This window comes from Prionailurus viverrinus, chromosome D2 (assembly GCF_022837055.1).
Source record: "Prionailurus viverrinus isolate Anna chromosome D2, UM_Priviv_1.0, whole genome shotgun sequence".
NCBI lineage: Eukaryota > Metazoa > Chordata > Mammalia > Carnivora > Felidae > Prionailurus > Prionailurus viverrinus.
In genome coordinates, this window is record NC_062571.1 from 51481751 (window position 1) to 51496543 (window position 14793).

A 14793-nucleotide genomic window follows, 5' to 3' on the forward strand; every position below is an offset into this window, starting at 1 on the left:
GCCATCAGCACAGAGCCCGAAGAGGGGCTTGACCTCACAAACCGCAAGATCATGACCTGAGCCCCAAGTCGGATGCTCAACCGACTGAGCCACCCAGGCACCCCTAGCCTTCTCAGATTTTAAAATGTAAGTAGGAAGATGGAAGTCGGACATGAACTGTACTGATAACAGTGAAGTAGGGATGGGGAACGTTGTTCTAAAGGACAAGTTAGGAGGGCTGATTAGAGGCAAGAAGGGAAAGAAAATAACATTGTTGAGCTGCTGTAGGTGCTTCACCTATCTTCACTTCTCATTTTCTCAACATCTCTGTAAAGTTGGTAGTATCATCCCTCTTACACAGGAGGAAACTGAAGCTCACAGATTTTCAGGAGTGTTTCAAAGTCACTTAGCTCCTGATTCATAGCTGGAACTTTGTGAGCCAGAACCCCTGTCCTACCACCACTCCACACTGCTTCGCAGCATGCTAGACTTTTTATAGGCTTTTATCTGTCCCCTCTCCACATAAGGCATCAGGTCCTCTGTGAGCTTCTCATGCTCCCTTTACAGGATTAGCAAAGTGAGTCCCACCAGGGCCACAGGGGTAACAGCTAGGGCAAGAGACTGTCTAATATTTTAAAGGATTGGAGGGATGTGGAAAATAATTTATCTGCTAAAAATATCTATGGCATGAAGGTGCTACAATGTTAGAAATCCCATCATTGAATACTTTCTCAGGAAACTATTAAATCACCAAAGCTCTTTGCAGAGCACTAACAGATGTTGGTATTTTAAGAATTGATTTTTCCCCTGAATTTACTGTTCTCTTATAGCTCAACGAGCTTCCTTACGACAGATATTTTCAATAAATTAAAAAAAAATTTTAATGTTTATATTCCCTTGAGAGAGACACAGAGTGAGAGCAGGGCAAGAGCAGAAAGAGAGACAGAATCTGAAGCTGGCTCAAGGGTCTCAGCTGTCAGGACAGAGCCCAATGCGGGGCTCGAACCCACAAACCGTGAGATCGTGACCTGAGCTGAAGTCAGACACTTAACCAACTGAACCACCCAGGCATCCCTGAATTCTTTGTCAGATAATTTCTTGATCTCCATGTATTTAGGGTCAGTTACTAGAGATTTATTAATTTCCTTTGGTAATGGCATCTTTGCCTGATTTTTCAAGATCCATGTAGCCTTTCATTTGTGTGCCTTTGAAAGAACACACACCTCTTCCTGTCCTTACAGACTTATTTCAGCAGGTAAAGACCCTCTCCTGCCAGGTCTCCTGACTGATGGGATTGCCTCCAGAGTATTAGTCAAGGGAGACTGGATCCAGGTCACATGGCTTCTGGTTTGCAAGCCTACTATTTCCAGGGGCATGGTGGATGTCTCCTGTGCAGTTCTTGGGACATCAGGACTAACTCTGAACTGGCAATAAAGAGGGGCTGGAGGTGGGTCACCAGACTGCTGCAGGGGCCTGCAGTTCCACCTACAGTGGGGTGGAGGGCGAGCCACATGCCAAAGAATGAAACTGGACCTTTATGTTACACCATACACAAAAATCAACTAAAAATGGATTAAAGACTGAAAAGTAAGACGTGAAATCCTACAACTCCTAGAGGAAAATGCAGCGAAAAATCTCCTTGACATTGGTCTTGAAAATGATTATTTGGATATGACACCGAAAGCAAACCCCAACAAACAAAAATACAAGTTGAAGAACTAAAAAGTTTTTGCCCAGCAAACCACCAACAAAATGAAAAGGCAACCTATAGAAGGGGAGAAAATATTTGCAAACTATATATTCAATAATGGGTTAATAGCCAAAATATATAAGGAACTCCTACAACTCAATAGCAAAACAAACCAGCAACAAAAACCACCAAGACAGACCAAATCAAAACAAAAACGCAATTAAAAATGGGCAATTGACTTAAATAGACATGTTTCCAAAGAGAACATGCAAGTACCCAACAAGTTTATGAAAAGATTTTCTACATCACTAATAATCAAGAAAATGCAAATCAAAACCACAATAAGGTATCACCTCATACCAATTAGAATGGTTATTTTGAAAAAGACAGATAACAAGTGTAGGTGCGAATGTAAAAAAAAAAAAAAAAAAAAAAAAAAAAAGGACACTTGCGTGTACTGTTGGTGAGAATGTAAATTGGTACAGCCACTATGGGTAACAGTATGGAGTTTCTACAAAAATAGAGCTACCACATGATCCAGCAATCCCATTTCTTTTTCAAAGCAAACACAATCAGTCTCTCAAAGATAGATCTGCATTCCCATGTTCGTTGCAGCATTATTCACAATAGCCAAGATATGTAAACAATTTCCATGTCCATTGACAGATGAAGAAATTACATATTTAGAATACTGTACAGCCATAAAAAAAGAAATCCTACCATTTACAGCAATATGGATGCTATTGTAAGGATATCATGCTAAGTGTGTGACCACAGTTGTATATGGAATCCAAAAAACTGTTTCTGAACACAGAAACAGAGGAGTGGTCCCTGAAGGTTGTGTGGCAGGGGAAATAGGAGATACTGACAAAAGGGTAAAACTTTGTTATAAGATGAACAAGTTCTGGAGACCTAATATATGGTATGGTGACTATAGCTAGTATATTATACACATGAAATTTGCTACGTAGATCTTAAGTGCTCTAACCACATACACACACATACACACACACAGAGTAACTATATGAGGTGATGGATAGGTTAATTAGCTTGATTATAGTAATCATCTCAATATATACTTGGGTCAAAACATCATATGGTATACTTGTATACATTTTTTGTCTGTCTATACTTCAATAAAGCAGGAAAAAATGAATAGATTATTATACGGTAAGTCCCTTTTCATCTTGGACATGTCAGCCTTCTTTGTACCACATTGTGATTTCTTTTTTTTTTTTTTTTTTTAATTTTTTTTTTTTCAACGTTTATTTATTTTTGGGATAGAGAGAGACAGAGCATGAACGGGGGAGGGGCAGAGAGAGAGGGAGACACAGAATCGGAAACAGGCTCCAGGCTCTGAGCCATCAGCCCAGAGCCCGACGCGGGGCTCGAACTCACGGACCGCAAGATCGTGACCTGGCTGAAGTCGGACGCTTAACCGACTGCGCCACCCAGGCGCCCCTGTGATTTCTTATTCAACAAACCTGACAACAGTGATAATGATTGTAGTAATTTTTATTATAATAGCAGTATTAACCCTCATTCTTTTCATACCAAATTTTGTGAACTGTGATTTTATTATAGCAGGGCTTCAAGGGGCAGGCACTTTCTTATTTGCTTTTATGAGCATGGTCTCATTTAAACCTAAGTGTAGATAAAGTCTCATGCGTTAGTCATACTAATCTAAGGTAAAAGAGGACATATATGGTACATTTAAATTATCCTCTTTGCTGTCCACTGTCAGCTGTAACCCCTCAAGCTTTCTGTCCTGTTCTGTGAGTCACTGTTGGATAGTTTTACTAATGGCTGGTTTCACTTGCCAAGTAAAGAGAGATGGTAACACTTGAAAAAAAAAAAAAAAAGCCTGCTCTAAGTAGGTTGCCTGCATACGCTATCTTGGAAAACCTCATGTTCTGTTCATCAATCTCTGCACTGTAGGGAGGGTAAAAGTGAAACGTGCTTGGCTCTCGCTCCCAGCACTTGCATTAGCAAATTGTTGTCTGGTTGCTTAGAAGTCCATCTGCTCCTGCTGGGTGTTTCGGTACTTGGAGGTCTAAGCCCCGTAAGTCATACCCAGTTACTGCCAAGGACCCAGATTCACTGCAGAAGAGGTGATTAAGGCTTCTGTGTGAGAAAAGGGCCACAGGAATAGATGACTTTCCAGAGCTCTGATTGTATCTAGATGACCTATGGCACATTGAAAAGGAAGGATGCACAATTTACAAAGAACATTTTTTCTTTTTACAGCTCATATACTTGTCCACTGCAGTGCAGTTTTAGGTCTTTACACTCTGATCCCTGCATTACAAAGGGAAATTGGGGCTTTTAGTGGAATGGTTAATGGTGTCAGTCTTTTGTCTTTCTGAACCAGCAAACACACAGGGCAGCATTCTCCTAGGGCTTCTCTGTCGGGCTGGGCAGACTGGTGTGTATAGGATTGTACTCATGGATCAGCTGCTGACCTGAGGAGACAGAGTAGAAGCCAGGAAAGAACTCTGGGGTGGAGACTCTTCTCCTGGCCTCTCCAATGATTTGCTGCTGTCTGGTGCGCACTTAGTGGCTTCCTTTTTCTGGAAGCAGAAAGTCCGAAGTATACTGTTAACGGGCTGTTAACCTTCAAAATCAACTGCTTAGACTCTCCCTAATGTGGCGGTTCCATTTTTCTTGTCCTTACTGCATGTCCTTCACTGGTTGCTGAAAACATCCATTCCAAACATCTCATCTACAGCAACATTCTCCCTTTCCTTAGCAAGGAACTCCTACCATATGCCAGTTCTTTGCTAGAGTATGGACACTGAAGCTGCAATCAGCTCAGGAGAGCTACAGATGGAAACAGAACTCTTGCCCCCACTTTCCATGAACCACACTGTGCACCCCTTAGGCTCATGGGTATCCAGGAGGTGACGTACTATATAAAATATGGACTGGAAAATTAGCAGGTACCATTATTGAAGTACAGAAACAATCCAGTATATAATTGCAGAGTGACAAGTTGTTCCTGGAAAAGTAGTGCTGAGTGAGACTGTTTCCCTGATTTAGGCACTATCTGGGCAATGACACAATGCCCATTTTAGCTGTCCATTTCCCCATGAAAGAGGAGCTATCGGACCCTGACCAATTCCAAAGCTCCCAATAATGTTCTTGGGTGTCAGCCAACTTAGAGTTTCAACATTTTCCTACGTTCTGTTTCTCCTTCAGAGTTCCTACTACAGATCATTGAAGATGGGACCAGGGGTTCTAAAGGGCAAATTCTGGGGGGCTCCTGGGCAGGGGGGAGTCAGTCGGTTAAGCATCCAACTTCAGCTCAGGTCATGATCTCACAGTCCATGAGTTTGAGCCCCGCGTCGGGCTCTGTGCTAACAGCCTGCTTCAAATTCTGTGTCTCCCTCTCTCTCTCTGCACCTCACCAGCTCACACACGGTCTCTCAAAAATAAACATTAAAAATTTTTTTTTAGAAAGGAAAATTCTGCCTGTCCTGAGCCTCACAACTTCCAGATACCTTCAAAGCATGCAAGACGTTGGGTTTAAACCTTTTCTGAGGCAAAGGTATATAACTGCTTCTTCTAGCCATCCAAACCACTAAGTAGTAATTTTTTACTTTGGACACACCACATGCACCTCTTTCACTGTTAAGAGGTAAGACCTGCCTTACTAGACCATGGTAAGGATGAAATGAGATGACGCTAGGAAAGCAGGGGGACAAAAATGAATAATGAATGCTTTATAAGTTGTAAATGGCAGCACCAGTATTGTCGTTGTCATTACTCCAAGTAATAATTAGTTTACACATAAATGAAACTTTTGATGCATTTCCAATGTAAGTAATTTTTAGAGCTATTGTTGAGTGATTCTTAGCATTCCTTGGAATATGTGAAACATAAGAGTTCTCAGCCAAGTTATATTAAGAGGCTAATTAGGTAGAAATCAGTGTGTGTAAGTACGTACGTGGGGGAGTGTCAAACATTAAGTGGGTAGACGGCATATACACATTAAACTCCTCAGTGTGAAAAACTGACATTAAAAAAACTCCCCTCATGCAAAATCCTTGTAGAATCATCTTTCTCTCAAATATCTGTATAATTTCCTAGGGGTACCTTGCTTCCATTTTTCAGCTTATAAGCATTTTCTAGAATTCAATTAAGTCAAATATTGGATGCAGACAAATTAATTCCCTTTGAGTTGGGCCTCCAGAAAAAAACTATTTCTCCTCTTGAGGCCACTTCAACTCCATTCGTGCACCTGTGCCACCATTCAGTTGGCAGTTAGTCTCTTTCCTCCCTTCCTTCCATGGAAACACCGTTGGTACTTACTGCTCATCTGATTTACCATCTCCCCAAGATCTTGAATTTGCCAGGGAGAGGGAAATTATTCTTTGTTTGAATTTTTGTAATTATTTTTCATTTGTTGTATCATATATCCTGCCTCAAGAGATTCCCTTTTTCCCCCGTTGCTCTTCAATTGCCCTCAGTGACCACTGAATTCCCACAACTCTTTGCTGTAATCATGCTGCAGAATAGCATCAGTGTATCAAGTTGGACCCATAACTGGAAGAAATTACTGCAGCTTCCCAAAATACATGGGCTACTCCCCCAAAGTTACATATTTGAAGAATCTGAGTCATGAACTATGTGATCTATATAAGCAGAAACATTTCCTAAGAGAAATTACCATACACCACAGTTTTTTTCTGAGACACAAAGCGTGAGAAATAATGGAATTTAATACAGTGTCATGCAAAGAATAAACCATTACTCATAACAAATAGCACATTACTTAGGAGCTGACAAGAATTACTAGGGCACTTCCTGCAACAGGAATCTACATGACCAATAACTGAAGAATATGGCTCTCTGTCTCACCAGATGGCCAATATATGCTACTGCAGTTACCTAGCAGAATTCAGAATCACAGAAGATCATGTAATATAAGCCCCTCACCATTGTTTCTCAGACTTCAGTCTGCTTAAGAATTACTGGTAGAGTTTGTTAAAAATTTAGGTCCCAAGACTCAGAGATGTTAGGGAAGTGCAAATTCAGGTAGAGACCAAAAAAAAAAAAAAAAAAAAACAAAACCCAACAAAAACATCCACCTGCATGTTTACTGTGCACCCTACGGAGTTATGATGCACTTACTCCATACTTGAAATAACATTACTTTGACACTGCTCACAGAGAAAGTAAAATTCAGAAATACATATCTGTATACCCAAGGTCAAAGACCCACTTACCAGCAGAGCCAGGACAAGGAATGATTCATCATAATCATAAGTTAAATGTTTCATGGGACATTATAAACCAATCTCCTGCCTCCCATGCAAAAGTGTCCATCATTTGCCTCATCCTTACCTATGCCCCCCATCATGCAGGCATCTTTAAAATATTAAGCATCTACTATGGTTAAGACAGTAAGAGTAAAAGGTTTAGAGACAGACATCTGGTCTCTTCCCTCAGGAAGCTCAGAGTGTAGCAGATAATTGTTTATAGATAGAAGAACGTAGTATAAAAACAATGAAAGAAATGACTTTATTGGAACAATTCTTAAGGATCCACTCAATATTTATGGAGTTAATGTGGTAAGAATGAAGACTGGCATTCCAATATAGTAACTTCTCCATTTTTTCTTTCTCCATAAATATTATTTATTATATGCCATGCACTATGCTAGGCATCAGGGATACAGAAGAAAATATAAAAGACAAGGTCTCTGAATTCTGGAAGGGTAACTTCTAATGGGATGAGAAACAGATAATTAACAAAAATCACATAATTAAACAACATTACAGATGAAGATACGTGTTCCACAGCAAATAGGGAAATGCAATAGAGTCAGAGGAGGAAAAAGAGGCGTTTCAGTGTGATGGCCAGAGAAAGCCACTCAGGGGAAATAACATTTTATCTGATACATAAAACCACACAGAGACCAAGTATGTATGCAAAGAGCTGATAAAAACAGCGTTCCAGGTAAAGGGAACAGCAAGTGCAAAGGCACAGATAAAGGAATAAGCTCATTACATTAAAGGGATAGAAGCGAGAACAGTTTGATATTTGAATAGAATGTCGAGCATGACAAGCAAAGTGGTATAACAGTAAGTCCAGGACGTAGTCAGGAGCCAGAGCCTTTGGGGTTTTGTAGGCACAAGACGGAAACCCAATTTCAAACCAAGTGGAGCAGTTGGTCATGAAAAGCACAGAGATTACTCAATTTGCATTTCTAAAGCTCACTGGATCATCTGTGAAGAATGGATTAAAGGGGAGGATGAATGTAACAAGGAGAACAAGAGACTACTATTTATTGTTCAAGATGTTTCATGCTCTGAGAGTAAGGAAGGATATTCACCAGGAACAAGAAAGAGAGGAGGGTGTCCATCAAGACGTCATTGGCCATTTTAAGTAGTAGTGTACACAGTGAGGCACAGGCTGTCCGGTCTGGCACCCAAGACCATCCACCCCATGACCCGGCTCACATCATTGGATTTGTCCTCCTACCTGTGTACCAAGCAGAGCGGACTCCTGGTCTCCAACCATCCTTACCATGTCCGGTGCCATGCTGATTTCCCAGTTTGTTCATGCCAAAACTCTTATCTTACATCTAAGGACTTACACATGTTTCTCCCTCCACAAAAACTTTTCTCTCAATCACATTCTACCTCTTTTTCCTTGGAGAATGCATCTCAATTCACACAGTTATGCCCAGCAGTATTGCCATTTATTTCTTTATCTTTCCTTCCCCAAGAGACTGTGAGCTGCTTAGGGGAGAAATGGAGTCTCACTTTTTATTACCCATGATGCTTTGCACAGGACCTCAGAATGGAAGAGGCCTTCAAGCACCTGAACTTAACTAGCTCCGGAGCTTCATTCCTAGCTCTCACCCGCTGCCTGACCACATGCCGTTCCAGCTTGCAGTTCTGTGGAAAAGACCATGCTACATTATGGCCTGGCCGTTCATTCCTTTTCTATCATATGCATAGTATGCTTTACAGCCTCTCGTCTGGCCACGAATGCCTCTTAATCTCTCAATACTTAGCCAAGGACCAATCTCTTTATGGAGTATTTAATAGCATCCTCATCCTCAAGTAGAACTGACAGCTCCCTGTTAGAGGTCCTCCTCCATACCATATAAACTTCAAATATAACATCCGGTACATATTATTTAAAACACAGTATCTTGCAAGGTATTGCTAATTTATGGAAATAAGTAAATGTAAATGCTAAGTTGACTATAATAAGAAGCACAAGAGAAAAACTACACCCGACAAAAATACCAGTTTTTTATATGTTGGAAATCCCTGAGTTACCAGAGAAAGCAGAGTCTGAAAAGACTGGATGCTCACCTAAACCATTGACAGTGAAGCTCACCAGTTCCAAAGTCCTGCATATATGCACAATACACCAGCTTTGTTCGTGTACCCTACTCTTAAACCTATACATATTCACAGATGAAGTATTAGTAAAAAGCCTCTACTGAAAAGGAAATCAGAAGCTACAGAGATAAACAGAAGGATAAACAGAGATTCCTGTTTAACTATAATTAATTTCTCCAGAAAGGAAAAAATGCTATAAAAAGGAACATTCATAGCATTTCAAAAATAGCTCTTAAAAATTAAACACACGTGAAAGCAGAAATACACATGCCTACACACACATACACATACAGGAAAATACAACTGGTAAGATCTCAAAGATCTCCATCAAAAAGAACAATACACCTGAGAAATAAAAAGTAATATTAAAAAAAAATTAGAGGATTAATCGGGGTAATTTAAGTGCCAGAAAGAAAGTATAGGAAAAAATGGAGGGTAGAGCAATACTGAAGAAATACACAAAATTCTCAAAGCCTGGGCTTAGTAGTTGAAAACCCTAAGGTACATAATTGTCAAGTTTCAGAGTTCTGGCTTTAAAGAGATCTAGAGAGATCCCAGAGGAAAAAAAGTAGATAATTTACACATAATCAGAAATAAGAATACTATCAGCTTTCTCATCAGGAATACTGGAAACCAGAGAACAATGGAGTCATGTGTTTAAACTTCTCGGGAAAATAATTTTCAGTGTGGAAGTCCATCCTCAATGAAACCATGATGGAAGCTTAAGATAAAGACATGTTCAAGGACACCGGGTCAGAAAGCTACTGGAGAATGTTTTCCTTAACAAAGGGTAGTTTATCAGGAAGCAAGGGATTTAATCTAGGCAGAGGAAAAAACAGAAGTGAAAGATATTTCTAGAATGATAGAGGGAAATCCTGGGATGAAACCTGCACAGCAGACCTAGAAATAAAGTATCTCAAATGGGCCAGGAAAAGACTGCTCTCAAAGGAGAAAAAAATGTAACTGATCAAGATTATCTAGTATATCTGATCACAGTAAAAAACCAAAAAAGTTTTGCAAAACTGTCAGATTATGGTCATGAGCACTTAAAAAACAATGAAAAGCACCAATTATTAACTCTAGGAAGGCGGCAAACAAGAAAATATGATCACAGCATATCGGGTGATGCACATGGAAACAGCATTTTCATTGTCAAGATGATGTAAATACTAAATACTGATAGAACCAAGTTCAGATGTAATTGTACTCAGTGAAGAGGGGAAAGGAAGTATGTTGGAGGTGGTTGTAAAATGGAAGTTACGTATTAGATCTTTCTACATCAAGAGGTAATCTAGAAAATGTTTTGTTTCAAAAGTCAACAAAGATCAGTGTAGTATCAACTGCACAGAAATAGCTTAAAGATCAGCCGAAAAAAACAGGTTGCTGCTGGGGAACAGAAGGAACAAAGACAGGAATGAATTTAAGAAAAAAAAAAAAAAAAGGAGTTAACAGCATGTTTTATTACTCTTGCCAGAAACATTTAAACAGACTTTTGATGTAGGAACTATTGAGACCATTCTTCTTCTATTCTCCCCTAGGTAAGAGGGCAACATACAGAACAATAGGTTTCACTCTCTGAAGAACAGTACACTTTGCAAAATGATGATTTGTCGCTATACAGGACTCAGAAATGTAATAATTTTGAAGGTGTTTGGGCAGTTTTCATATAGTTTAGAGCCAGAACATCCTTCCTGGGTACACGAAATCTTCCTTATTCAAAATCTCTTAAAAAAAATTCATGGTATTTATCTACACCACAAAACAGGATCAAAATAGGTTCATTCACTGATTGTTTTACTGGTCACTAAGCATCAGGCACACCAATGTTGATCCTAAAAACAAAGAAACAGTACTGGTATGATCAGATTTGCATTTTAGAAGATCCTGGGCTGTTCTGTGGACTAGACTGAACTACAGTATCACCTTACTGAATACCAGAAATTTGCTGACAGAGATTTCAGGTGCTCTGATCACACACACACACACACACCACCACACACAGTAACTACAGGAGAAAATTGTTACTTGACTTGACTACGGTAATCATCTCACTATATCAAATCATTTTCCATACCTTCAATCTTTTTATCAAAAATAAATTTTCAAAATCGGTAGTGAAGACTCAAGGACACCACAACTGTTCAATTAAAAGTTGAGAGACAAAAACCAGAGTGTTAACAGTGGAAATGAAGAGAAATGTATTCATTTTAAATACATTTTGGGGTGCTATCAAAATTTTTTGGTGGCTAACTGGGTTTAAGGATTGACAGAGGGAGGCACCAAGGACAGTTTCTAGTTTGGGTCAACTGAGCAACCAGGAGCATGGTGGTGCCATTAATTGATATGGGCAACAGTTATATTACTGAACCACATGATGGTCTCATTTATGCCCTCTTCTTTAAAACAACAAAATTTCAGTGAGCTGAAGTCTATGGAATGAGGCCTTTAGGAATTTCAAAGAACATCAAGTCTCACTTCTTGACATTTTGGTTTTGATCCTAAAGGAAAGGCTCTCTATTCCTACTTTTACTCAAATAAACCTTGAATAAATGAAGTTAGTTTGGGGCCAGGATTTTTTGTACTGAAACTAAAAGCTGTTCTTGTATTTTTATTGCTTTCTTAGGACTTTAGCAGGGTTTGGGGCACCTGGGTAGCTCAGTAAGTTGAGTGTCCGATTTTGGCTTAGGCCATGATCTCGCCATTCATGATTTTGAGCCCTGTGTTGGGCTCTGTGCTGACAGAACCTGGAGCCCGCTTTGGATTCTGTGTCTCCCTGTCTCTGCCCCTCTCCCACGTGGGCTCACTCATGCACTCTCTTTCAAAAATGAATAAACATTAAAAATTTTTTTTAAAAAAGGGCTTTACCAGGGTCCTCTAGGCCTTACAAAGCATATCCCTAGTGGGCTGGCTGAGTGTCTGACTCTGTTTCCTAATCTCAGAAAACACATCAACAATTCAGGTGGCACTAACCAGAGCAAACCTAGAGGTCATCTGAGTGGTACGAAAAGCATATATATTTCCTTTAAAGTTTTATTAAGAAATGGTATGTTCTATGGTCAGGAAGATGTACAATGCATAATCTGCAGGCGGGGTAGACTGGATAGGGTTGGAATAGCCAATCAAATGGAACCTCAGGACTCCACAAGACTGAAGATGCGCATGGACCTGCTTTGCCACCTTGAGACTGTTTAACTGGACAGAGAAGAACTGATTATTTTAATCATCTTCAACTGCACCAATTCTGTGAGGCCAATACTTCCAGGTGAGATTTGAATCCAATTTCCGATGACAGACTCTATTGTGAAGAGGCAGATGATCAACATGATGGAGAAGGACAAGAGGGGTTGGACGAGAGCACCATATGATGGACCAGCAAGCATTCTCTTTCAATTGCAACCAGTCAGCATCTGAGAGTCTGTCCAGAAAACTGGAGAAAACATCAGGCCACTAACTAAATATGCTACTCTTGGGCTTAAAATAAAAATCAAGTGTGCTTTGAAACTGATAGGGAAAGCAACTTTTACCTCTCCTCTATCAGCAAACTAAAACCATTAGCTTCCTAAAGGGTAAATTAATGTGTCAGTGCCAAGCCAGAAATCCAGATTCAGACTCAAGATGAGCATTAAATAGTCATTAACACACTGGGTCCTTTTTGCTGTCTCCGTTGTGCTTGCCTGGACCAAGCTAAGGAAATTATTAGTATTTCTCTTCTCTACTTCATGTAAGGTAAGACCTTTTCTCTCAGCTTGTGTAAGGATGTGTGTGTCTCTCAACGAGCTTGTATGACAAAAAGGCTTCCGGGGACTTCCAAAGAGGCAAGAGAAGAAAAAAAAAAAAAATCAAAAAGTATTTCCCTTATGTGGAAAGGTTTCTGATGTTGAATAAAATAGAGTATTTTAATAAAAATAAAGGCCTGTTCCCGTCATGATGAGAAATCTCATGGGGGACAGGGAGGTCATGACAATATTCATGTTTACAGTTAGCAGAATTTAACAGGACAGAACATAAATACTGCTGAAACTTCAAAAATCTCACACGTTTTATAATTTTCTGAATTTTTTAAGTATGAGAATGTGCAAGCTCCTATCACAATTGATTCTTCAGGAACCAATGAGTAACCCAATAAGGAGCAAGTATAATCTGAGTTAAAAACAGACACACACATGCACACACATTTACTTTTTCTCCACATAATGTCCATGAAAATACCCTAAATAGCCTGTTAAAGTCATTTAAATTCTAATATAGTCTTCAAATTAGACATTAAAAAATAGGATACGCAAACCTCAACTACATAAACATTTTCTTAGCATTGTTCATGCTTCATCTGTAAGTACAACCTCAGCAGTCCTCAGGCATATCTCACAGAAAGCTCATTTTTATTTAAATTCTTAAAGAATGACAAAAAACTTCCTTTCAGACTTTCCAAACTATGGCATTTGGTTATGCAAAGTAGATTCTCACCCATGAAAAGAAACATGCCTGAACGAAACGGGCCTTATAAACAAGGAGTTTCTTTCAATATAGTTTTCTTCGTTCAAGTTTCTCGCTCTTGGATCACAGGCCAATATTCATTAGAGACCTGTTGGAACCCCACTGGGATTCTCATTTCAACGGTGCTCCAGGGCCCGTGTTGATGAGCACTGGGTTTGTCAGTCTTCTGAGGATATTTTGGTATCAATCTTTGGAATAACAGCAATTCCTCAGAGCCACTCAATCCTTCTAACACATGTAAGTGCTGTACTGGATCTTTCTGGGGCTACATCACTTGCACTCCTAAGTTCTTACGTTTCCCCCGAGTTGGGACTCACATCAGGTAAATCGTGCAATGTAAGAAAATGGTCTTTCTTGGGGCACCTGGGTGGCTCACTCGGTGAGTGAGTGACTTCAGCTCAGGTCATGATCTTGCGGTTCATGGGTTCGAGCCCCACGTAGGGCTCTGTGCTGACAGCCTGGAGCCTGGAGCCTGTTTCAGATTCTGTGTCTCCCTCTCTCTTTGCCCCTCCCCCATCACACTCAGTCTCTCTCTCAAAAACAAACATTTAAAAAAATTTTTTTAAAGTAAAGAAAACGGTCTTTTTCTCTCCACTCTTTTTCATGGTCTCTGTCTCTGCTCTGGGGCTTACCCCAGGAAGCACTAATAGCCCTGGGCTGCTTTCAGCCACCCAGAACTTTGTCCCAGATCTTGCCTGCCTCCTCAAACCATACAATCAGTATTCATCAAGACAAAGATACAAATCAGGACCTACACAAACCAATGTGACTAATGACTACCTCATGATATTAATGATAGTGGAATAACAGGTCCTATTAACACAAGGGTGTTTCCCTGAACCCCCAGATGATTTCACTCTGTTGGCTACTATTCTGCTCATCATGTCAAAGAAGAGCACACTCATTACCATTCTTCCCACCCTGAATCCATAGCAGAGAATTCTAACTGATGGATTAGACTTCCCGAAGGAATAAAGTCTCAAACTCTTTTGCAGAACCCCTGCTTCAAGTAAGCAGCATTAACTGGTATTATTTACTGCTGTGTTCCAGTTACCCTGAAATGTTGTGACCTAGGTCGACAAATATTTATTATCTCACAATTTCTAGGGGTCAGGAGTATGGCTTAACTAGGTGCCTCTGATTCAAGATCAAAGTTCAACTGGGTTAAGATCTGTTTCCAAGCTAACACATTATTGAGCAGACAGCCATAGGTCTTCCTTGACTGTTGCCCAGAGATCTTTATCACATGGTCTTCTACATAAGAGGGTT